The 26,027-nt window shown below is 35.4% G+C and overlaps 1 protein-coding gene and 1 non-coding gene across 3 annotated transcripts in view; one reads left to right on the top strand and one right to left on the bottom strand.

The window, feature by feature from the left end:
* Positions 1-26,027, top strand: part of LRP1B (LDL receptor related protein 1B) — a 1,832,840-nt gene that overhangs the window by 23,875 nt on the left and 1,782,938 nt on the right. The window lies entirely within an intron of this gene.
* Positions 6,195-6,298, bottom strand: LOC118534797 (small nucleolar RNA U13). Its single transcript, XR_004916891.1, has one exon. It is a non-coding gene; the product is annotated as a small nucleolar RNA U13 (small nucleolar RNA).

Genomic DNA, 26,027 nt, shown 5'->3' with positions numbered 1-26,027 from the left:
ATTTTCTCCAAAACTGAATTTTTGTATCTGTAAAATGTAATAAATGACAACTTATTATATGGTGTTGTTTTAAAACTGAGCAAGAAGGGGCATCTAGGTGGTGTAGTCAGGTGAGTGTCTCACTCTTGGTTTCGGCTTAGGTCTGATCTCCAGGTGCTGAGATTGAGCCCCCTATTAGGCTTGGCACTTAGCATGGAGTCTGCTTGAGATTCTCTCTCGCTCTTCCTCTGCTCCTCCCTGCTCATGCTCTCTCTCTCTCTCAAATAAAGTAAATAAATAAATAAATAAATAAATAAATAAATAAATAAATAAAAATCTTTAAACCTGAGTAAGAAAATCAAAGTGCTTTCCAAATTCTATAGCACGTTTTACAGAATTAAAACTTAATTATTCCACAACAATATTAAAGAAAGTCAGTTCACTTTTGTGATTTTTTTCAGTTTCCTACTTTGGAATCTTTATTTCTTTTGTTTAATTCTCATTTCCTTAACTTACTTGTATGGATGGCAGGAAAACACAACTCACTAATAATTTACTATTTCAAAAATATTTATTGTGGACATGCTAGATAAAATTAGACTTACAAGAAAAAGTGTGAGTGACACAGTAATGAAAAGCCATCATTTCTGTGTTAGAAAAAAAAATGAGGCCGAAGTGTGGCAAACAGGACTTCCGAGGGGTGGCAGATAATGTGTACAAGCAACACAAGCAGCTCATTTTTTGTGATGACAAGTGCCTTAAGTGACGTGAAATGAGATACTGTAGAAGTTCAGCTTTCATGTTGTATAAATCTAAGTACTTTTAGAAAATAAGGTTAAGTAATATTTTATCTAATTTAACCTTAGGAGCCTTAGAACAGTAAACAACCCCAAGGAACACATGAAATAAGACACTGTTATTTAAAATGTTTCATGAAGAGAAATAGTCATATTAATAATTGAAACATAAACATAAAATAATATAAAATATGAACCATTGCTAGGCAGTAGATTTAATGTTAATTCTAGACCCTGAAGAAGTTTTTGAAATATAAAGTTATTGTGGTTTATTAAAAAAAAAAAACATCTTCAGTATTAATGAATTATTTCTGGAAATTTGTAAGCTTGTACCAATTATAACATTTTGGTTGATCACCTTTCAAACCAAATGTTTAAGAACTTAAGATTTGTCTCTTACACTTAAGTGGCTACCAAATCACTCACTCTATGTAGCATATTCCACAGAAAATATTTTAATTCTTTACTGAATTTTTTCAAAACTCTACATTTTGCAAACTATATAGCCCTATATGAAAGTTAGCAATGAAAAGTATCATCCCACCCATACTGGCCCTACTTAATAGAATGTATCAAAGAAGAAATGACATCTTCATCATTGTCAATGCTGGAAGTAGGCATTTATACAATTTTTTTCATTGAAAAGAACTAGGAAGTTCAATCCATTTACCATTCTGCTACTAGAATGACCTTTGAAATAACCCACACAGATCTTCTGTCTAAACCTCCTCAATGGGTGGTCTTTTTTTAGAATAAAGTTTTGCCTTTAGAATAACATGTGACCTTCTTGCCAAAGCACAGGAGATAGAGATGACCTGGAGTTTGCTCTCTGCTCTGGGCTCATCTCTAGTCAGGTGGGCTTGGTGCCCTTTCCCATCTTTGCAAATCAGCCTATGATTTCCCTCAAAGCACTTGCCAGGAACTGTTGCTATTGTTATCCACTGTTAATATCTTTTGGGCTCCCTGAGGGTAGGGAATACATTTTTATTTCTATCACTGACGTGTAACATCTGGAAGTGGTAGGAAGTTTAAGACAGATAAGTAAATAAAACTAGTTATTTCCCCAACTGGTCTTGAAAAAGCCCAATTTGAGAGCGTCTCATAGGCATAGGCACTAACTCTATGGAGTTCTCCAGATGTTTAAGTAATGAAGGCATGAATTGTTCATTGCTTGCTTGTTTAAAGACTGGTTGAATACGGGGCGCTGTTAAGCGTCTGCCTTCAGCTCTGGTCAGGCTCCCTGCTCAGGCCGGGAGCCTGCTTCTCTCTCTCAATCTGCCACTCCCCTGCTTGTGCTCTCTCTTTCTCTCTCTCTGTCAAATAAATGGATAAAATCTTAAAAGAAAAAAAAAAAAAAGACTGGTTGAATATAAGGCTGAGAAAATGATTGAGAAGGTATGTAGCCACTGTTTCCTGAGATGAGACCCAAGAAGCCCAGGTGAGCTGAGAAGAGACAGATTTTGAATGTATTGCTGCCTAACATGGGCTTGAGGGCAAATGCAGCCCTAATGATTTAAGTGTAAAGCAGAATATCTTTAAAAACCTTTATGACCCTGTGTTGAATCAAACTCATCTCTGACCCTTATAGCCACCCACAGTACTCAATCCAATATTTGGAAAATGGGTAGCTTTAAAGAAACTCCTTGGAGTACTGGTGTCAGACCAGACTTCGCTAAATCAAAGAGTGCCAGTTTCCTTCATGCCAAACATTACAATAAACCCCTCTGCAAAAGGAATAAAGACTGCTGAGAAATAACTGATGAGGCTTTTAATGTCAATAAATGTCATCTTGTGCATCAGTATTGTGAAAGTTTCCTTTTCACAAATGGAAGAGGGATTTTATAAACTCTCCTGTGCAATGATGGGGATTTAGAGCCGGCATTAGTAGACCCTGTAATAAAACAAATCCCTCCTTCAAGTCCCCCTTGAAGTGAAGAATGGCACTTGAACTTTTCATTTGGTAGTATGTGGATTATAGCTATCCCTCCTCTTACCACTAAGGTGTGTGTCATCTTCTTTGCTATCTTCGTAAATATCCTACTGGGAGAAAGAGGAAGTGGAGAAGAATTGAGAAATAGCCTTTTGGCTTCATTAGACATTATTTGATTAAAGATTTGGAAGGTGCTGTGAAAATACATTTAGTTTTCTGACAATCTTGTAAATGAAGCTCAACAAGTATGCATCAGAGTACTGATCAGATACTTGGGAGGAAGCTTTTACACAGCTGATAGATCCTGCTAATGAATCCTGGATTGGCACAATATTTAATTTGGCTTTTCCTTATATATAGCAGGTATATAAGAATCAGCCAATAGCATGAGGTCAGAGATGTCATTTATTTGGCATATTGTGGTCATTAGAGTTTGTGACATATTCCAGCTTAAAATATTGTGCTATTCAGTGTATACGTATTTATAAAAAATCATTGGGCCATCTCTTGCAAGATTAGAATGTTAAATGGCATTTGTGAAAGACAAAAAATTTGCCTGTAACTTCATTAATTGTTTGGCTAAGGCTTCTTCCTTTATTATTTTTTTAACTGGAAAATTTGTACACTGCAAATGACTTTAGTTAGCTTCCTAGGTGGCTGCCAAAACCAAATAATCACTTTAAACTCAAAGTGCATTTTTTTTATGTATTCAAAGAACATAAAGAACACAAAGAACACAGAGCTGGGTTTCTTTATTAATGAAACTATCACTATAAGAAAGACTATAATGATACTAGGTTTATCACTAATAGGAAAGAAAGATAAATAGTAATGTCTTTTATTTAAGGAACAGTTTATACATTTGTGTATACATTAATTTAACAGCGTGATCTTCTGGGTTTCTAAGGACTAAAGCTATACATAACAACAAAACAATTTTATGAAAGTAATTCCCCCCAATTAATTTACATAATTAATGTGCATAATTTACATAATTATTTTCTTCTACGTGAAAATTAAGACTTAAAAATTACAACTTGAATAATTTGTTAGTAAAGTCATTCAAATATTAAAATATATGGTGTTTAAAGTAACGAATACATTAATTAACCCCTAACTCTCTACAGATCTTTAAGTCTGTGAGATTTTGGAGGAAGACTCTAACTCCCCACAGTACAGGATCTACTTCATACCAGTGAATAAATATGTATCCTTTCCCCACAACTGAGAAAGAAAAAATGATATTTACACACTTACACCTAGGAGACATAAGCCCTGAAATTCAAGGAGTGATTACAATAGTGATTAGCTACCAAATTATTCTTAGTTCTTTTTTATTTCCACGTTAATTAAATTTCAAATGTAAGAGTTTTATCTTTTAAAACATGCCTATTTCAGTGTTTGCTAATATTTTTTATTTTGGTATAATTATCAGGTTTTCCATTATACCTAATTAAAAATACATCAAATAAATTTAGGGGGTCTTCTTTTCTATGTAAAATATCTTACTCTATTTTCTCTGTCTTTCATGGTTCAATTTTGTGGCATGAGTTTCATTAAAAAAGATTTGCTTTTTAAATTTTATTATCAGCAGGCAATTTATAAACCAGCATTTTCTTTAAGTAACTATAAGTATGCAATCAGTATGATTAATTTTGGATGCTTTCAAAATATTTATATCCGCAGTAGCATTCTTTCTACCTAGAAGGTGATAGGAACCTCATCCTGATTTTTGGCTCCATAGGCATGGTTACCAGATCTTGTTAAGTGACTTCACGAGTTTAATGAGAATGAAGTATCCTGGAGTACCATTCATGTTTTCCTTCTGATGCCATTTTTAGACAATTGGGGGAAACTGGAAGAGATTGGGGTGCAAAATGGTTCACAATGCCGTGTCTTAGCATACACAGGGCTACTGTCTTGAGACACTGCTGTAGGCTTTCAAACACATTTCCACATACTTTAAATCATTCTAAACAACATTCGTGTAAAAATATCAGCTCTTATTTCATACTGAAGGAAATTTAGATTCACAGAAAGTTCAACAAACAGTAAGTGTCAAAGTTCCATAAAGTCTAGAACTCAAATCTTTTAATCTCCAAGGCCTTCATTTTTTTTTAACTATAACATCATAATGTAGCCTTCTGCTGAAACTATATTAATATTTAATAAAATATAATGTCATGACAGTAGAGCATTATCAGACTTTTGTTTTTTAACAAACATCTCAAAAGTAAAAGAAACATGTAAGTGTTTTTCTCTATTATATACTAGCTAGAACCCCATGGGAGGCTAAAAACTTGTTCTAATAATGGCTTATGCACTCAAAACATTTTGGGAGTTCTTATTTTGGAATTGCCTTAAAAGCCTACAGCATTTTCTTTTAAACTCAATGCTTTCAAATCTTGATTTCTAAAGTGTAAATTTGATTTTTTTTTTTACATAATCAGAAGCCTTATAGAGGTCAGATATGTGAATGAAGTGATAAATTTGACTTGCTATTTTGGTTTTGACTTTCAAATTTTTTTTTTAAAGATTTTATTTATTTATTTGACAGAGACAGAGATAGCGAGAGCAGGAACACAGGCAGGGGGAGTGGGAGAGGGAGAAGCAGGCTTCCCGCTGAGCAGGGAGCCCAATGCGGGGCTCCATCCCAGGACCCCGGGATCATGACCTGAGCCCAAGGCAGACACTTAATGACGGAGCCACCCAGGCGCTCCTTCACTTTCCCAAATTTTGAAACAGATTTTAAGTTGTAGGTTGTATCCAAAGGTAACTGTAAGAGAAATATTTAAAAATAGTTTTCTTAATAGCACCAATAGAACATTAAGCAAGCTATCTATGTCTGCCTTAAAGGATAGCTTCATTTGGATTTTTTAGGACTGAAAAAATCATCCACAATTCTATTTCATCTGTATCTATCGATCTATCTGTCCATCTATCTGTCTATTTACACACACACACACACTGATCTATATTGAGTGTGTAAGACACGCAGACTATGTCTAACATGCTTCAGATCAAAATGTGTATGACATGCAGAGAGACACACCAACATGTCCTGTATTTCAATTTTATGAAATACGAATGTAGCCAATGTCAATCTAAATCATGCAGATCATCTATGTAACTTGGATGTTACCTAGACTTCTCCCAAAGGTTGACTTATGTTCCTCAGTGAATGAATTTGAAGTGACATTTGAGAGGGTCCAGCGCCAACCTATACTGCCGAGCAGGTCTAGCCTGTCTCTGGTCCACATCACAGAGCAGGCACCACTGTTTGAGAATGAATTAGACTACATTGATCCTTTATTTCTTTAAATACAAATTCTGGAGCCCATTAACTCACCTATCCCCACTTCCCTTCCCAAGTTCACAAACCAAATGCGCCCCCCCCCAAAAAAAAACAATTTTGGAGTAATAGTTCAATTAAGAGAAGAATAATTTAAAAATAAATTTGCCTATGGAAATTTCTTTTTCCAAGTTCACATCAGATGAGTAATGGGATGAGGTCATAACAAGTTTTGAACGAGATGCATGTCACACAACGGCATGAACACCCAATCATTATACTTATGAACTACAAAAGGATCCTGGAAATTACTTCTTAAATTTTTTTTAAAGATTTTATTTATTTATTTGAGAAAGAGAGAGCATGAGTGGGGGGAGGGGCAGAGAGAGAGGGAGAAGCAGACTCCCCTTTGAGCGGGAAGCCCATTGCTGGCCTCCATGCTCTGGGCTCCATCCCAGGATTCTGAGATCATGATCTAAGCCAAAGTCTGCCGCTTAACCACTGAGCCTCCCAAGTGCCCCTGGAAATTACTGCCCCCTTCCCTCCCTTTCTCTCTCCTTTTATCCTTGAGTCCCACTGCCCTCAAAGCAAAATAAAGAAGAAATATGTCGGTGGTGGGACAGTGAGTCCTTATAAGGGGAAGGCTAAATTGGAAATAGCTTACGAAGAACCAAAATCAATCTCAAACTATCAGTTTAATTTTATAATCATGTTGTAGAGTCATTAAAGAAGCTTGGTTATTACCATCGAGATTTCTTTTCTGGTTTAAAAGGTGAGAGGTTAATGGCTCATTTACTGAGGTATGCAGTTTTCTTTCATTTTTCATTTACAATTATCTTCACTTGTTTTAAAATGCAATGCAGTCTCCAAAATGTATTGTAGTTATTCATTATTTCTGTCAATTAAACTTTCTAAATCATAGATTTAAGTGAATCACAAATAAGCATTAATAGATTTCAATCACTGAATGCCCACTTCCTGGAAGAAATGAATGGGGCGGATTTACTTTGGAAAATTTGCTTTCCGTGGCAGCTGGAGCACTGGGGCTCAGCAGATGTTAATTTCTAAAAAGCTGGTATTCGCTTTGGAAATGGGCTCTGGATGTCGGTGTTGTCTTTCTCCATTGAATCAAATGTTTGTTGACAGAGCAATGTCAATGCTAATATATTTTTGACTGAAACAGTGGTAACTTCACAGAGCATCTGTGTTCTGTAAGCACTTCAGTGGGGTGCCTATGTTGCCTGATATCTTAAGGCAAAGTCATGATTTCTAAACAACAGACCCTAAACTTCCTTTGCGGTTTTCATAGTTAGATCCAGTTTTAGATAGGTAACATAAAACCAACTGTCCTTAAATTTAGTCTAAAAAATTACAGTGGTTTCATCAAGGAGTCGTAATGTTTACAAATGTAGAAAATCTCAGTTGTAATCACTATGGTAACATTATACATATTTGCATTGTTTATGAAATTAAAATCAACAACTTTTTTGTATAGACTGCATTAGTTCTCTAGTTCACCGGGCTCCATCATAATTGACATCTCTCTAACACTTAGAATCCAGGTTACTATCCGGGGAGTGGTGTTATAATGAGGTTGTTGCCATAGAAACTTTGCAATCACTGACGCACTTTTACTATTGGAACTTAAATACTATGGCAAATTTAGAATTTTAAATCATTTAGAAATGGAACAAATTCTGTGGGGATAGTGTATTATTCTTTTATCTGAAGTAAACCACTTGGGGGAACTAATTATTTTGAAAATCGAGGAAAGGTGCTTATTAGCACAATGGTGCCATTTGAGATCTAAGGCTTAGAGAAGAATTTGGTCTGGCAAATGCAGTTTACCAATAGAAATCCAGTGTCAGAAAATCCCAATGAGTGTCAGTTTGATTTGGGATTGTTAATACTTAAAATAGCATGGAAAATGTTTTATACACATGAAATAAGTAAGCTTGCTAAGGAAATATAGAAATGATAGATTGCCTGTCTTTAAACTATCAATTAACTATTAAATTTCTGTTTGAGATTTAAGCAGAAAATATTTTATCCTCCAAATCACGTTACTATTATAATCATACTGTCTGCCTCTAATGTTAAATATAGGCTTTAGAATAAAATGGGTTTATTGCTTTATGGAACTGTACGGCCTTATAGTCATATTCTAAACTACTATTGCCAATTACCCTTTGAAGATAAAGCCCACTGGGATGATGGCCATCAAAGGAAAATATGGATTAGAATATCTCAATAAAATCAAGAAACCATGTTGAATCTGGTTTTGCACATGCATTACTGTTGAATAATGAGTTTTCCATCATTATGTATTGTGGCGTATGACAGAAGATTGCAGTGACTATATATATGTACTGGATATCAACTTGTTTTATTCGCATTTTTATTCTGTATAAATAATGTTTCCAAGCAGAAATGCACTAAGTTATTGCATGAGAGCTCATTCCCTGTTCATTTATTAAAGAATCATCCGTCATGGCAAGAGCCACTGTGTGGGCGCCTCGGTGGTTAAGTCATTAAGCATCTGCCTTCAGTTCAGGTCATGATCCCAGGGTCCTGGGATCGAGCCCTGCGTCGAGCTCCTTGTTCAGTGAGAAGCCTGCTTCTCCCTCTTCCACTCCCCCTGCTTGTGTTCCCTCTCTCGCTGTGTCTCCCTCTGTTAAATAAATAAATAAAATCTTAAAAAAAAAAAAAAGAGTCAACAGTATGTTTAGAGGAGAGAAGTGAGTTCAAATTAAGGAAGATCTACTTGAATTAACAAAAATGAATTCCAACTTTTGGAATTACATGTCTTTTGAAAGTTATCAGTAGTGCTGTTTAGAGTGCATTTCTCCTTTGTTTTCTCATTTAGCCGTGACTTAGTCCATTTAGATTGCTCAGAATAATATGAGGTCCCAAGTAAATTAAGGTTGATTTAACTTTAAGGTTGACTCTATAATTTCTCTCAATGTGTTATTCATCTCTTTACTATAGCTCTACTTCTATGAGTGATAATAACAAAAAGAGTAATTTTATTTATTTTACTAACTTTGTCCCTGTTCAAGACAACTTAGATTTTTAAACTGTAGAGTTCAGGTTTTGTTTGTTCTGTATTTAAAGTTACAATAGGGTCTTAAAAACTGAAAATGAATACACATTTGAGAGTTTTTATGATAAAAGTAAAATATGTTTTCTAAGCTGAAAAGAAATTAAAGAAACATTTTAAGAATCCTCAAATGGGCCAGTTTCCTGTAATATCTACTTCTAAGTAATTCTTAACACTATGGAATAGTTTTGGTAATTCAAATATTCTTTAAAATTCATCAGTGCCCTTTGAACTATTGTAAACATTTTCCTAAATGTTTACAAATGCAATTGTTCTATTACAGAGCATCAAAGAAGATTTAAGATTCAATGAGGCCTAAATGTATGTGGCACTCTTTTTTTTTTTTTTTAAAGATTTTATTTATTCATTTGACAGAGGGAGACACAGCGAGAGAGGGAACACAAGTCGGCGGAGTGGGAGAGGGAGAAGCAGGCTTCCTGCCGAGCAGGGAGCCCGATGCGGGGCTCGATCCCAGGACCCTGGGATCATGACCTGAGCCGAAGGCAGACGCTTAACGACTGAGCCACCCAGGCGCCCCTATATGTGGCACTTTTGATGATGTCCTTGAAACTACTGAAAATATTTATTGAAAGCACACTTTCTACATCTGACCCCAAGCAAATTTCCTTCTTTATCTTCGTCAGGTTAGAGTTAATGTGGTGAGGTAGAGGAATATGAGCAGGAGGAGAATATCTACGTACTCTTGATTTGCTGATGGTAGAGGACCGTGCAAGAGAGTAAGATTTTTTATCGCTTATCCTTGTTCTTCTAGAACATTAAAAAGTAGAGAATTTAGATGGGGAAAATTATTAGACTTTGATGCTTCATTTTCAGGGACTTGTAAGGAGAAAAAGTGACACCATGTGATTTATCCTCATGACAAGATTGTAAAGAGAACAAGAAGTACAAAAACTCAATCTGTTGTTGTTACATTATTTACATTTGTACATGATGTCTTCTTTATCCTGAATGCCATATTTGAGTGCTTCAAAATGGTAATATAGAATCTTCATAAAGATTTACAGAGCCAACTTCAAACAACTAACTTCTTAATTTAATGGTAATTATATGGTTTAAAAATGTACTTTCTTTTTGCGGCATATTTTTTCAATAGATAGCTCTCTGTATGCTGACATTAAATCATTTTGATGTCCTTCAAAATACATACTAGCTTACTTAAGTTTTGAAATGTAAAGATCTATTTAGCTCTACATTTAGCAACTTTAAAATTGAGAAGTACCAGATATGATTTTCCAAATAATTTTTCAAATCAGTAATCTAACTTTAAAATGTTAATTGCTAATCCCCAAATCCAAATATTATATGAAATTAAACTGTTGCTTTCCTTTTGCACATGTGCTACATTGCAGAATAAAATGTGATGCTTTCTTTATAAATACCAATCAACTCAAATGCCTTGCTCATGTGTGAAATGGGTCAAAAACATTCGACTGAAACATCATGGAACCGCATCATTTTAAAGAAAACGAAGAACTTTAAAATGAAGTTTGCACTGATTATTTTTTCTAACAGATATGTTTGAAAGCTTTCTTATAAAATAGGTCCTGTTTGACACTATGAATAAGAGATCATCCCTTTTTTCCAAGTGTTACATTCGAGTAGAAGGACTGCTAGCATGAGAAGTTCCAGCTTTGTACTAGGCAAAATTGATACAGCAGGATTCTTGGGAAAACAGATTTTTTGTAGTGATAATCACAGCAGACTGCGGACTAAGATAATCTAGTGGTTTGTCTGAACATGCACATAAGAAATTATAATGGTCAATAATTGCATAGTCACTCTGCCAGATTTTTTTCTAAAAGAGTTTACATCTGCTGTTTTATGTGACTTTGTAAGGGCTCTATGGAATAGTAACATAGAGCTGATGCATTTTAAGAATAAATGAGTTAATACAAATATTTAGTTTCATAGCCAGGAATCAGGGACTGAATTCTGTGGTCAGGGACTTTTCCTCCCATCATAATATGACGTTTATGCTTCATTTATTGGAACAAATGGATTATAACATATGGTAAATGGTTACAGGCATAGTTAATATCACATTGGAATCAGAATTGGTACAAAAGGACCTTTGTAGAGTACACATTATTTGGGGTCATGTGAATAATGGAAATGATTGCTTTACCTTGCTTGTCAGATTATGTCTCAGGATATTCCACTTTCCCTGTGCCTTACTTAAAACTCCTTAGTGAGATTATTTTCTGGGTAAACATTCTCTGGTATCTAGTCCTAGTGTGATACAGAACAAGGTTGTGTTCTTTGATTAATCTATTGCTATTCCATCAAATTGGTAAATTTCTCAATATCTTTTGCATAAAATATTGTTGATAATGTCCCTGCCTTCTCATACAGGACGGTGTGGCTAGAACTAAGTAAAACAAGTCTATAGAGTTCTGTCAACTTTTCCAAAAGGGAATGTGAGTATAATACAATTGTTATTTATTTGGGTTTATAAGAAATAACACTAGGGCACCTGGGTGGCTCAGATTGGTTAAGCATCTGCCTTACGCTTAGGTTATGATCCTGGGTCCTGGGATTGCCCAGGCATCATTGAACTTTCTGCTGAGTGGGGAGTCTGCTTCTTCTGCTCCCTCTGCTTTCTCTATAGCTCTCTTGCTCTCTCTCTCAAGTAAATAAAATAAAGTCTCAAAAAAAAAAAATAAGTCTAGCACAGAAAGGATAGTTAAGTAGACTAAGATCTGGCACCTACAATGAATTCCAGTTAATGTCACCTTGGTTTTCACAATTGCTGATACACAGGACTGTTTTCCAGGCATTGAATGGAACTACGAAGTAATTTCATATTGGATCCCAAGTGATCTTGACATGGTAATGTCTTCCGGTTTCTTGGGGTTGGATTCTAATCCAGAGATGCTACATGCAACAATTTAGCAACAAACATCTATTTTCTAATCTGTTTGTAAAAATGATCAAATTTACAAAGTTAAGATGTAGCATTACATGTATTAAATACTCAATGTTAGCATTAGCTAAGCTCCTTTCCAATTCAAAGAGAAAATACAAATTTGAAGGAGGTATTTTCTGATTTTAGGAGGGGTTAACTTGGAAACTGAATAAACCTAAAAGCCACTGGAGTATGGTTTAATGCCTGGAGATTGTAATTAACTAAGACCTGTAATACCCCTATGAGAACTTAGAGAATGTTTAAGTCATTGGTTACATCTGACTCATTTGTATGGTCACCTTAGTTGTTGCTTTGTTCTTAAATATAATGAAACAAAAATTTTAATTAAAGGATACACACATACACATGCTGCAGCTTAGTGGTTGTTTGTATAAACTATACTAGATATTTTAAGTACTTAATGAATATTAGGAAACTATAAACTATGGAGTCTATTGAACTACTTACTCCCTTGAAATCAATTTACTCCACAGTAATGGCATATCACAGGTTCTTATTAAGGGATTTTTTTTTTTTTAACTGTGAGGTGCTAAAGAGGACGCTGTAGCATAATATACATTTGGTAACTTATACTCTTGTGCATTGCCTCACGTCTTGCTAAAAACATATACACGTCCCATTGCGAGTAGGTTCTAAAATATAGGGTCCACTTGCTGATTTTAAAAAAGACTTTTTATATATGCATATTCTATCCATTTTTTTGTTGTTCTCTCTGAACAGAAGACCCTTTTACCATTTTAGTCAACATTTTACAGTTTGAAATTAACACATTGCTTACCTAACCATAGTACCTAAAGTGCGGCTAATTTTAGGGTCAATTCACATAAATGCTACAGACATTCACTGCACAGTAGCAGCATTTAGGTGCATATGAGGTAGAAGAGACGTGGCATCCAATGAAATCTTTATTAAATTCCTTCCTGAATTATTTTCTCCTGTTTTTAAGTATCTATTCATTTACAGAATCCAAAAATCTTAGTATGGGAAGGCAACTTACTCACTTTAAATTACAGTGTATTTTTACTGGGTATTTACCCCAAAGATACAAATGTAGGGATCCGAAGGGGTACGTGCGCCCTGATGTTTATAGCAGCAATGTCCACAATAGCCAAACTATGGAAAGAGCCAAGATGTCCATCCTCAGATGAATGGATAAAGAAGATGTGGTATATATATACATGGAATATTATGCAGCCATCAGAAAACCCCAAAATCTTGCCATTTGCAACAACATGGATGCAACTAGAGTGAATTATGCTAAGCAAAATAAGTCAATCAGAGAAAGACAAGTATCATATGATCTCATTGATATGAAGAATTTGAGAAACAAGACAGAGGATCATAGGGGAAGGGAGGAAAATATTAAACAAGATGAAACCAGAGAGGGAGACAAACCATAAGAGACTCTTAATTTCAGGAAACAAACTGGGGGTCGCTGGAGTGGTGGGGGGTGGGAGGGATGGGGTGGGTGGGTGATGGACATTGGAGAGGTATGTGCTATGGTGAGCACTGTGAATTGTGTAAGACTGAAGAATCACAGACCTGTACCTCTGAACAATACATTATATGTTAAAAAAAAAAAGAAGACGATAATAGGAAGGGAAAAATGAAGGGGGGGGAAATCGGAGGCGGAGACGAGCCATGAGAGACTATGGAGTCTGAGAAACAAACTGAGGGTTTTAGAGGGGAAGAGGGAGGGGGATGGGTTAGCCCGGTGATGGGTATTAAGGAGGGCATGTATTGCTTGGATCACTGGGTGTTATCCGCAAACAATGAATCATGGAACACTACATCAAAAACTAATGATGTAATGTATGGTGACTAACATAACAAAATAAAATTGAAAAAAATTATAGTGTATTTTTATCACTTTATTTTAAACTAATAGCTAATATAATATTAACTGGTAAATTATAGCCTAAAATAAGCATGTTGAATGAAATATTTTGAATCTACTTTCTATGCCTACTGGACTGATGATTCTTTTTGCTAACAGTAAGTACAGTTTAATATTTATGGATTTTACAACGGCATATGGTTAAGTGGTCCCTCATATGTCAATCTTGCATATTCTGTGACCACCTTAAACTTTAGTTTATCTTTGTGGGGCCCAAATAAAGCCGGACTGAACACTGAAGCCAAGTTCAAACATAAAGTCATAATCAAGGAAATACCAGCCCTACAGCCAAAAATTATGGAAAAGGAGTTTAAATCATTGCATGTCTCTAAAAAAATTATAAAATAGTTGCTTTGCCTGCACCATATCTTCTTTTTTTTATTCTTTTTTATTGTTATGTTAATCACCATACATTACATCATTAGTTTTTGATGTAGTGTTCCATGATTCATTGTTTGTGCATAACACCCAGTGTTCCATGCAGCCTTCTTTAATACCCATCACCAGGCTAACCCATCCTCCCACCCCCCTCCCCTCTAGAACCCTCCGTTTGTTTTTCGGAGTCCATCGTCTCTCATGGTTCGTCTCCCCCTCCGATTCCCCCCCCTTCATTCTTCCCCTCCTGCTATCTTCTTCTTCTTCTTTTTTTTTTTTCTTAACATATATTGCATTATTTGTTTCAGAGGTGCAGGTCTGTGATTCAACAGTCTTGCACAATTCACAGCGCTCACCATAGCACATACCCTCCCCAGGGTCTATCACCCAGCCACCCCATCCCTCCCACCCCACCCCCCACTCCAGCAACCCTCTGTTTGTTTCCTAAGATTAAGAATTCCTCATATCAGTGAGGTCATATGATACATGTCTTTCTCTGATTGACTTATCTCGCTCAGCATAACACCCTCCAGTTCCATCCACGTCGTTGCAAATGGCAAGATCTCATTCCTTTTGATGGCTGCATAATATTCCATTGTATATATATACCACATCTTCTTTATCCATTCATCTGTCGATGGACATCTTGGCTCTTTCCATAGTTTGGCTATTGTGGACATTGCTGCTATAAACATTGGGGTGCATGTACCCCTTTGGATCTGTACATTTGTATCTTTGGGGTAAATACCCAGTATGCCTGCACCATATCTTCTTAAGAGTCACTTTCAAATTCTTCCTGCTCCTATTGTAGAAGTTAATTACTTCAATGGCACCTGCTCTGTAACTTTCCTTTCTTGTGCTGAACTCTCCAAACATGTTCTGTCTTTCTTCTGGCCAAAATACAGGTTTAGTTTTCCAAACATCCCTGTGCTGCCAGCATGCATCACAAAGCACACACTCCTGGATATCTGCTCAGCTCACCCCAGTAGCTCCTTTCTATGTCCATTATCTTGCCTTTCTATCTTTTCTGTGATTTACACATTCAATGAATATGTGATACGGACAGCGGGGAGAGAGGCAAATTTTCAACACTGTATTTTGTTTTACCTGTTATATTTATTCTCTTGGCTTTTTCAAGAGCTTCTTGCAAAAAAAAAAAAAAAAAAGGAATGAGCTACACTAACTATCCATTCATTGTATCCAATTTGTTATACTGCAGTGGGATGAAGGATGATTTTATGTAATGGCCTACATAAGGTGTTATTTCATACATTTTGGGGTCAATAAAAGTGATTCTGCCCTCAAGGAACGTAATAAATAGCTGACTAGGGACTGGGGAAAGAAAGAGAAAGCAAAATTGCTCTTGTTTTCATGGAACTCATGGTCTACTAGGAAAGCTAATATTTGTATTATAATTACCAATAATGAGTTTTGTTACTGCAGAAGAAATGTAGACATAGTAACAAAATGAAGAGGGCATTCAGAGAAGTTCTGATTTGGATGAGGAAAAAATCTCAGTTATGACTGATGGAATATGAAAATGTAAGACAGAGTATTTGGAGATGGTTGAGAAAAATGCAGTACAGATTTATAGATGGAAAAGCACACATGGTCCATGTCAATGGCCTCTGCTTTTTGTGTGCTTTTAGTGTTATTAGAGTATAGATAGTTTACAACTGTGTTTTCTTATATATGTTTTCAAAATAAATGTAGAAAAATTATGACAGTTTTATTTTTATTAAAAATTTTTTTTATTATGTTAGTCACCATACAGTATTTCATTAGTTTTTGATGTAGTGTTCCATGATTCATTATTTACATATAACACCCAGTGCTCATTGCAATATGTGTCTTCCTTAATACCCATCACTGGGTTAACTCATCCCCCCACCCCCCTCCTCTCTCAAACCCTCAGTTTGTTTCCCGGAGTCCATAGTTTCTCATGGTTCGTCTCCCCCTCTGATTTCCCCACCTTCATTTTTCCCTTCCTTCTCCTAATGTCCTCCATGCTATTCCTTATGTTCCACATATAAGTGAAACCATATGATAATTGTCTTTCTCTGCTTGACTTATTTCACTTAGCATCATTCCCTCCGGTTCCATCCATGTCGATGCAAATGGTGGGTATTCATCCTTTCTGATGGCTGAGTAATATTTCATTGTATGTATAAACCACATCTTCTTTATCAATTCATCTGTTGAAGGGCATCTCAGCTCCTTCCACAGTTTGGCTATTGTAGACATTGCTGCTTTGAACTTTAGGGTGCATATGGCACTTCTTTTCACTACATCTGTATCTTTGAGGTAAATACCTAGTAGTGCAATTGTTGGGTCATAGGGTAGCTCTATTTTTAACTTTTTGAGGAGCCTCCATACTGTTTTCAAAGTGGCTGTGCCAGTTTGCATTCCCACCAACAGTGTAAGAGGGTTCACAACAAATGTTGGAGAGGATGTGGAGAAAGGGGAACCATATTATGACAGTTTTAGTAGGAAAATAATGTATGTCTGGAAATTCACAAGAAAAACTGAACATATAATTATTCATATTAGAAATTGCTATTGGGGCACCTGAGTGGCCCAGTTGGTTAAGCGACCAACTCTTGATTTCGGCCCAGGACATGATCTCAGGGTCCTGGGATGGAGACCCGCATAGAGCTCTGTGCTCAGCGGGAAGTCTGCTTGAGATTCTCTCCCTCCCTCTGCCCCTCCCCTGCTCTCTGTCTCTCAGATAAATAAATCTTTTTAAAAAATTCCTGTAAAAACTTGTTTGTTAATACTTGCCGGAAAACTTAATTATATTTATCATCTCATATATCCATAATTATGCATATATAGAGTGTTTTTTCACTGACCTGTTATGTTTACACCTTTGAAAGCTATAGAATTTATAAAAATCCTGTACAGAAAATATATAGGACTTCATAAATTTATACCAATTCTCAAAGGAGTCAGATTGCATTTTTTAATCCACTTCATGATTGTTTATGCTTCCTTACCTGAAGGTCATTGGACTTTAATTTTTGTACTTATGTCCACCCTATCTGTTATTTTCTAAAAGTAATTTTTATAAGATACCTTCTCACAAAGTTTTGAACCTTAAGGACAACATTGAGAAAAGTACCTAAGTATGTGTGGTGAAATATTAGGGTAAACAAATAGATACTATGCATAATTTATATGAGAATAATAAAATGTAAAAACAAAAAAATCAAAGTCTGAATCTATAGAAACTAGCATTATTTCCCCAATATTCACGCTTAGTTACCAGCCAGCAAGTATTTATTTTTAAACAATTGCTAAGAATTTATTAAGTAACAACCAATATATTGGGCACTTTCTCAAAAGAGAAGGGAGCCAAAGATCAACTGCACAAAACAGAAAATCTTACTCACAATGCCATAGGACATTTAATTACACATAAAACAAGACACCTGGAGGAAATCAATCTAGAGATGGTACCACATTCTTTTTATTCAGTTTCCTTTCCATCCTCAGTATTGACTTTCATTTCCCTGCTTTTTACCTGCTGGAGGAAAGGAGAAAAGAAGAAGAAAGGATAGCAGAAGGGAATTTCTCAGAGTGGCTCTGACATTTATCACTGAAGGCAAATTTTTCTAGAATCCCTCCAAGAGTCTTCTAACATTTCATTGGTCAAAATTAGGTCACATGCTCATTCCTAGCTGTGAAAGAGGCTGGGAAGAGAGTTTCTGGAAGGGGGGGTATGTACTAGTCATAACTTGCTTAGACCAATTGCAGTGTATCCTTTTGCACCGAATGTATTTTCTTCCTAAATAAAGACAGAGTTCTAATTTGAAAGAAAAGGTATTGAAGGTGGGCATTGGTGGCATGGGGTAGGGACAGTGAATTGGATAATAGCTAGTGTCTTTCATATAGAAATAGAAAACCATGTTCTCATAGCTAAATTACAGAATTGAGTCCTGAATTCAGATCTTTAGACTAAGCAAGTCCAAATGCTCTTCTTGTAACACCTAAGAAGTTTTGAAGGAAAGCTTGGCTGCTTTTTTCTTCAGGACATTATTTTCAGAGGACTTATCTATACTTTTAAAGAGCATCATTTTCAGCTCTTACTTACCTTCCAAAGTTCAAATCAAATAAAACCAACCTTATTCTTTATTATATGAGACATATAGAGAATAGGATCCAAATGGATCACTAATAGTGCCTATCACATTGCAAAATGGTGACAGTGTGTTTTCCAATTTCACAGTGTTCTTTAAACACTTTAGTTTAACATATAAATACTTTTGCCAAAGTCTAAAAAATGAGCTTGCCTCTGAAAATAGAAGTGTTAGATAAATATGATATGACATTTATACTTCATTTTAAAAATGAACAGCCTTCTTATTTAGTTCTTTGCTTAAAGAGCAGGTAATTACAGAAGATAATCTAGGTAGTGAAGGCAGATTTTACCTACTTACTGGTTAATCAAAAAATAAAACATAACCAATGAGAGAAATTTTCAGGGAAATCCATATAGAATTTTTGGCCTTATCTATGAAGTTATTGTAATTATATCTTTTCTTTAAGGGGAACCTGGAGTAAAAGTAAAATTATTATTTTTAAATTAAATAAAGTATTTTTATATTAGTTAACATTTAGCATATCCGGATATTTCTCTAGCTTCTAATATTAATGCATTTTTCACATAAATGAACTGTAGTAATAGCCTAGAAACCATATATCCACTTAAAGTCTTGAAAGGTGAAATTTTTATATGATGAAATTCCCCTAGAGGCTAAGAATAAGTTAGGAACAAGAATACCAAGTGGATAGTACTTTGTATTGCTAGTTCATTTTTCATTAAGTCAACTTGCATATTCTGGTTTTACAGTTCCATATTATTCATATAAATAATTCACACACTTGGTTCAAAATGTGGAAATAATTGGTGGGAGATTATTTGGAATATTTTTGTTTCCAGTGGTGAATCTCTTTCCTATAAAATAAAATCTTGAGTATTTTTTAAAACATCCAGATTCTCCTTATCTTTCCTATATGTAATTATTTTCATCGCTGTGCCCACAGTATTTGTATGATTGACATGACAGAAAGGAGAGAAGGTTTGAGAAGGAAAAGGCTTTGTTCTTGGGCACAAATCTGAGCCTGTTTTGTTACCTGTAAAATGGTGATGATCACAGCTCAATTACAAGGCTGTTTTGAGGATTAGAGATAATGCAGGTAAAGAGTATCTGATCCTCAAAACTTGAAATTGAGCTGTTACCATTACTATTTACAGGTTAGGAAACCAAGGCTTAGAACTATGTGTATAGTTGTTATGTGTAAATAAAAATTTGGTTTAAAGCATTTATAAATATGATTTTCAACTTTGCCTTGTTTCTGACAAAGATCAATTTTTTGAATAAGTGATTAATGAAATTATGCTTTTATTTTATTTTATTTATTTATTTTGAGAGAGAGAGAGAGCGAGAGCGAGTGTGCACGAGTGGGGGAAGGGTTAGAGGGAGAGGGAGAGAGAGGATCTTAAGCAGGCTCCTAGCTCAGCATGGTGCATGATGCGGGGCTCATTCTCACCACCCTGAGATCATGACTTGAGCTGAAATCAAAGTCAGATGCTTAACTGACTGAAGCACCCAGGCACCCCTACTTTTAATATAATACAAAAATAGTAGTTTTTCATATTTACATATTTTATCCTTATCCATATAGATGGAAAAATACATCTAGCACATTGCTTTTTTGTGACAGTAACTCACAGATTAAAATTTTGGATATATGATGAAGCCAGTCATGTGATATGTGACTAAAAGCATGCCTGACTATGAAAGATATGAGAAGAAAACAAACAAAACCAAAGAAGCAAAAAACAAACACCACACCAAAAACCAAACCATGAAACAAAATCATCTTTTCTGAAAATAGAAGTGTGGTAGTCCCCCTTTATCCATGGTTTAGCTTTCAGGAATTTCAGTTATCTGCAGTCAACCATGGTCCTGCAGCAGACGATACTCCTCCTGACATATAGTCAGAAGGTCAGTAGTGGCTTATGCTATGTCATGGCGCCTACATCATTTACTCACTTCATCTCATCATGCAGGCATTTTATTATCTCCCATCCTCACAAGAAGAAGGGTGAGTACAGTGTAGTAAGATATTTTGAGAGAGACCGCATTCACATAACTTCTATTATAGTATAATTGTTCTTTTTTATTATCAGTTATTGTTGTTAATCTTTTGCTGTGCTTAATTTATAAACTAGACTTTATCATAGCTATGTAGGCATAGGGAAAAGCATAGTATGTATAGGGTTCAGTACTGCCCACAATTTCAGGCATCCACTGGGGTTCTTGGAACATGTCTTCTATGGATAAGGGAGGACAACTTTATCAGATAAATATGACTCTTAATGTATAATACTGATAATTCATTTGATAACGGCCTTAAAAATATATTCTCAAACATTATATTCTCACAAATATATTCTCTTGAATAGGCTTAAACTTTGCTTCTTTCATTATGCCAGTTAAACTTAAATTTATGTTTTTTAAATCAGATTCATGTGTCACACTCCTCCAAGGTAGTTATTGGTTCCCTGCTGCCTATAGAGTGACAATTAAACTTCTGTTCCATTTGAGGTGCGTTATAGTCTCCCCTCAACTCACTATTCTTTCCCCTTTCTTAGACCCTATTTGTCCATGAGTCATATAATCCTGTCATATGGTTCCCTCCTTCTCTCTAAACTATTTAAAATATAAGGCCTGACCTGTTTGTGCTCATTCTGTTCCTGAAGCATCAAAGCATAGAATGATGCCCTTTCTTCACATACCTACCCTTCAAAATTCATTTAAGCTTCAAATATTTTCACAAAGCTTTTCTCAATCCCTTTAACTTTTTATAATTTTTTGTTTCTTTTCAGTTGCAAGAAATTTTGAAACTATGCATTCACCATTCCTTATGTTTTATAGTTATATCTGTCTTACACATGAATATACAAATACCTTTAGGGAAGCCATATCCTATAATTTCCTATGTGTTTCACAGTATCTATCAAAGGATATTGTAGATCCTCAATAAATAATTGCAGAAAGAGCTAAAAATTAATGTAATATTGATTGCATGACTAATGCTTTTATCTTCCTGGCACAATTTTCCCCTTTAAAAGAATGTAACTCCATGCTTTGAGGGTTTTGTCTGTTGTGTACACTAATGTATTCCCAGTGCCTAGAAAAGTGTCTGGAACATAGAAGGCACTCAACATTTCTTGACCGTAATGATACATTTATCTGTATAAGTCAAATAATCATTAAAGAAATATGCTATTAGGACTATTTCACTAAAAATTGATGTTTTAAAAATGCTAATAAAATATTGACAGACTGATCATCTATGACTAATTTTTTTATGGGGTTAAAGGGAGTCCTGATTTGAAGAACTAATGGCTGAAGTACTATCTAAATCTAAGCATCAGAGGATGTCATCGAATTATACTTTACCACACCTCAACAAGTAGAGTTTTCACTCACATCTATGACTTATATTTGCTATTATAGTTATTCTAATTCCTCATATACCATTTACAGTGCAACACTCATCACAAGTTAGACAATATACTGAAATCAGCTAATAGTTTATGTACACTAAATGCAGTTGGGAAGATTTATTTAGAACTGATTGCTGAAACAGAAATAAGTATTTAGCTTAATTATGTTTTTTGTGACTCATAGCTAATGTAGGTGTCCTACCCTTAACTTTTAAGTATCAAGCAGTATTAAATGATACCCTTGATGCAAAATTTGAAAATGGGCATGGATGAATTTTGTTCTATGGAACAGTTATTTTTCAGTGGAGATATATATATATATATATATATATATATACACATATAGGATTAAATTAAAATTTTAAAATTAAATTAAAAAAATATAGATAACTATAAATTAAAATGTTGAGGCACTGTGAGTGTCAGAACTGCAAGGAAAGCTATAGAAAATCCTTTAGTGAATTACGTTTGATATATGAAAAATTACTTACTAATTTGCATGTTATGCACAATTTGATTTTTGTGTATATGAACATCTTTTTTACACATATATATTCTTCAGACAGAATGAGAGAAAAATAAATTAATATCTGAGTACTTAATTTTGAAACTACTTTAGTTTGTAAAAGGTCATTTCAGGCAGGAAGAGATAGTGTTCCTATAAAGTACAGCTTGCTATCTGTGTGCTAATTGAGCTTATCTCTTGCCTGAAACAGAATTATCTGTTCTTAGGCTTAAGAAAAGCTGCTATATTCAGTACAGTGGTATTTACAAAAGATCTAGCTTAGTAGACACTTTATCTTTCTCTGTGGTTCCTTGTCTTTGTTAGGCAGAAAAGAATTACATGGTATTATTCTTAATTTGCTGAAAAGGTGTGATATTTTACTAATGAAATGAAAATGATTGCTGGAATATGTTTGCATGCTAATAAGTGGCAGAAACTCAGAGGGAAAAAATACCCTCAGAGTTTTATTCTTATAATTCCTCTTGGGAGATCTGTACTGAAATAGCATGCCCTTTTGTTGTAATTCATGCAAATAGTCCTAAGTATTTCATTTACATTCTCTCTCTCTCTCTTTTTAAAGATTTATTTATTTATTTATTTGAGAGAGAGAGAGCACAAGCAGGGGGAAGGGCAGTGGGAGAGGGAGGCGGAGTCTTGAGGAGACTCCCTGCTGAGCCCGGAGCCCGAGGCAGGGCGTGATCTCCAGAATCTGAGATCATGACCTGAGCTGAAATCACGAGTTGGACACTTAACCTACTGAGCCACCCAGGAGCCCCTACATTCTCTTAAAATTACTGCCAAGTAAGACATGTCAAACTTACAGAATCCTAGGTATATATGAAGCTCAGATCAAATAAAGGGTAGTTTACTGAAAACAACATAAAAAGGAAGATTATTGAATTGCCTTCTTCCTCCTAACCTGCCCTTTCTTTTTCCCCACCCCAAGTCCATAAGAAGATGTTATCTGAGACAGTGTGCCAATTATCATAAACTCCTATAATCACCAGGGAATAAACATTCTGGACAGTAAAAACCTAAAATAGAAAGCTAGAGGGCTCCATATTACTCATTCTTGACTATCCTTATTGAAACAAGATAGCTGTTACTATCCAACAAGAGAAACCGGCCTTGAGCTTAACCAAGCTAATGAGAGGTCAACATTCTTGAAATTTGGGAAATCACAGAAAAGTAATTAATCAGATTGGGCAAAAGGGGAAGAGAAGGGATGGGAAAAATATTTCACAAAGGCAAAAAAAGAAAATGTACAGAAGAGTGAAACGAAATTACTTTTTCGATGATGGTGAGATTTTAAACTTTGTTACATAAATATGGGACACCTGGGTGACTCAGTCAGTTAAGCATCTGACTCTTGGTTTCGGCTCAGGTCATGATCTCAGGGTCCTGGGATGAAGCCCTGCATTGGGCTCTGAGCTCAGCAGGAAGTCTGCTTGAGGATTCTCTCTCTCCCTCTCCCTCTGCCCCTACCCGTGCTCACTCTCTCTCTCTCTATAAAATAAATAAGTAAATCTTTAAATCCTTTAAAAAAACCAACTTTGTTACATAAATATGAGCTTGTACTCAATCTTGTCTACTTAGAATGTAGGGTTGACAGATAAAATATAGGATATCCAGTCAAATTTGAATTTCAGATAAGTATTTGTTGTTTATCTGAAGTTCAAATTTAGCTAAGAGTCATGTATTTTTATTTACTAAGTCTGGCAACCCTGTCTGAAGACACATTGTTTTTTGTAAAAATGTTCTCCTGATATTTTCTGTATAACATCACAAACAAGGGGAAAGCGTCACTGGCGGATCCATTTCTAAGGACCCTAAGTGCATCTGTTTCTAAGAACTAACATCTCTTTTTGAGATATGTTATGCGAAGAGGTTGAATAATAGCATTACATTTTCACCCTTGGAAAATGACACATTCTGGCTCATGCTGAGATACTTCTGAATACACTAAGTACTTTACTGGTCACATAAGGGATCCTGTTTTGATGCAACTTTTTATTTCCTTAGCCTTCAGATCCCCTGTAAAAGGTTAAAGGGTAACTAGTAACATAGCCACTGAGTATGGACTGGCAGGATAGACTTGATCAACCAGTGGCTTCCGGACACACATGACCAAAGGTCCAGAGGAAGGTAATGTAGTCTAGTGGCTTCAGGCCTGTCCTGGATAACTGACCAATCACAATTTACCCTGAACATATACATAGTACTATATTTACCTAGTCATACTATACTCAAATACAATTTGAGGTATTGAACGTATGGGTTAAATCAGTAATAGAATTCAAATTAATTTGGGCATTGCGATAGGCCCACCTACAGCCACAGTGCATGTGGGCAAGCTATCACAAACACACAAGGATGGACATCTCTACTAGGTATCTTTATTAACATGAAATAGTAAGATGTCCTAGAAAATATAAATATGTAAATGTGTAGCATAAGACAGAGAAAGTGATTCTTACTTAATATGAGCTTTATGTTTGTATATAATAATTATATGCATGGAGCAGAAAACATACTCTGTTAACATTTTTCCTTAGTGCCTGAGTTTCTGGCTCTTTATGCTCAATAAATTATTGAATGAATAGATACATCTCCTACCTTCAGTGAGTTCACAGTCCAGTGGAGTAGATGGATGTAGAAATGTATAAAAATAGTACAGTCTTACTGGTGCCATGCTACTGTGGGAGAAGTGAAGGGGCACATATAATCCATCCCTGTGGGGAGCTAGAAGGGCATCCGAAGAAAATTGATCTTTGAACTAAGTGGAGTTATTTAAGGAAAACTAGGTGAAAAGATGGAGAGGATGTAGAAAGAGAGTTTATGAGCACAAGGCTGGATGTGAGAAGCCCTGTAAATGTTGTGAACATCACTGAAGTAAATACTTCTGAGGTATAAATTTTAATGCAGAGTGGAAAAAAAATCAAAGCCAAAAACTTAGAGGGCCTCATTTTATGTCAGACTAAAGAGCTTGGACTTTATTCTGCAAACCACTGGGAATCATTGACAGATTTTAAGCAGGGCCTAAAAAGGTCAGATGTGCAGTTTATTTGGAATATTTTGCTAATTATGTGGTGAATGGATCTGAAAGGGGCCAAATTGCAGGCAAGAAGATCAGGTAAGTAACTATGAGACTAATGCAAAGATGAAAAGATGAAGTTGGGAACGTTGTTGGTGAAAGTGGTTGGTTGAGGGGGGAACTGCTCAGATTGAAGAAAAATAGAGTAAAATTGGAAGTTCAATGCATAAACCAGGAATGCAGAAATGTCTAGCACTAGGTTGGATATATGACTGTGAAGACGTGGGGAAAAGTCTAAGTTGGAAAGTTGGAACAAGTGAATTAAGGTTCATCAACTTCAAGTAAAATCCTGAGTGTGTATGGGATCACCTTGAAGAGTGTGAATACAAGTGGAGAGCTAACAAGAAAATGGACGGCTAGAGAATGTCAAAATTGAACGTTCAGGTGGGGGAAGATGAGGAGGAGGAGGAGGAGGGGAGGTACTGATCAGAGAGAAGAGAGGGAAAACAGAATAGTGTGACTCATGAAAGCAAGAACATAAAAAAGTGGACACAAGAATAATGGTGCCAGATAGAGCACAGAGGTTCTGCAAGACATATTCATCCAAATCTTTTCCAGAATATCTTTATAACACAAAACTCAACATAGATTC

This window comes from Halichoerus grypus, chromosome 4 (assembly GCF_964656455.1).
Source record: "Halichoerus grypus chromosome 4, mHalGry1.hap1.1, whole genome shotgun sequence".
In the NCBI taxonomy this organism is placed as follows: domain Eukaryota; kingdom Metazoa; phylum Chordata; class Mammalia; order Carnivora; family Phocidae; genus Halichoerus; species Halichoerus grypus.
The sequence above is the reverse complement of the archived record's forward strand: the minus strand, read 5'-3'. Positions and strand labels throughout refer to the sequence as shown.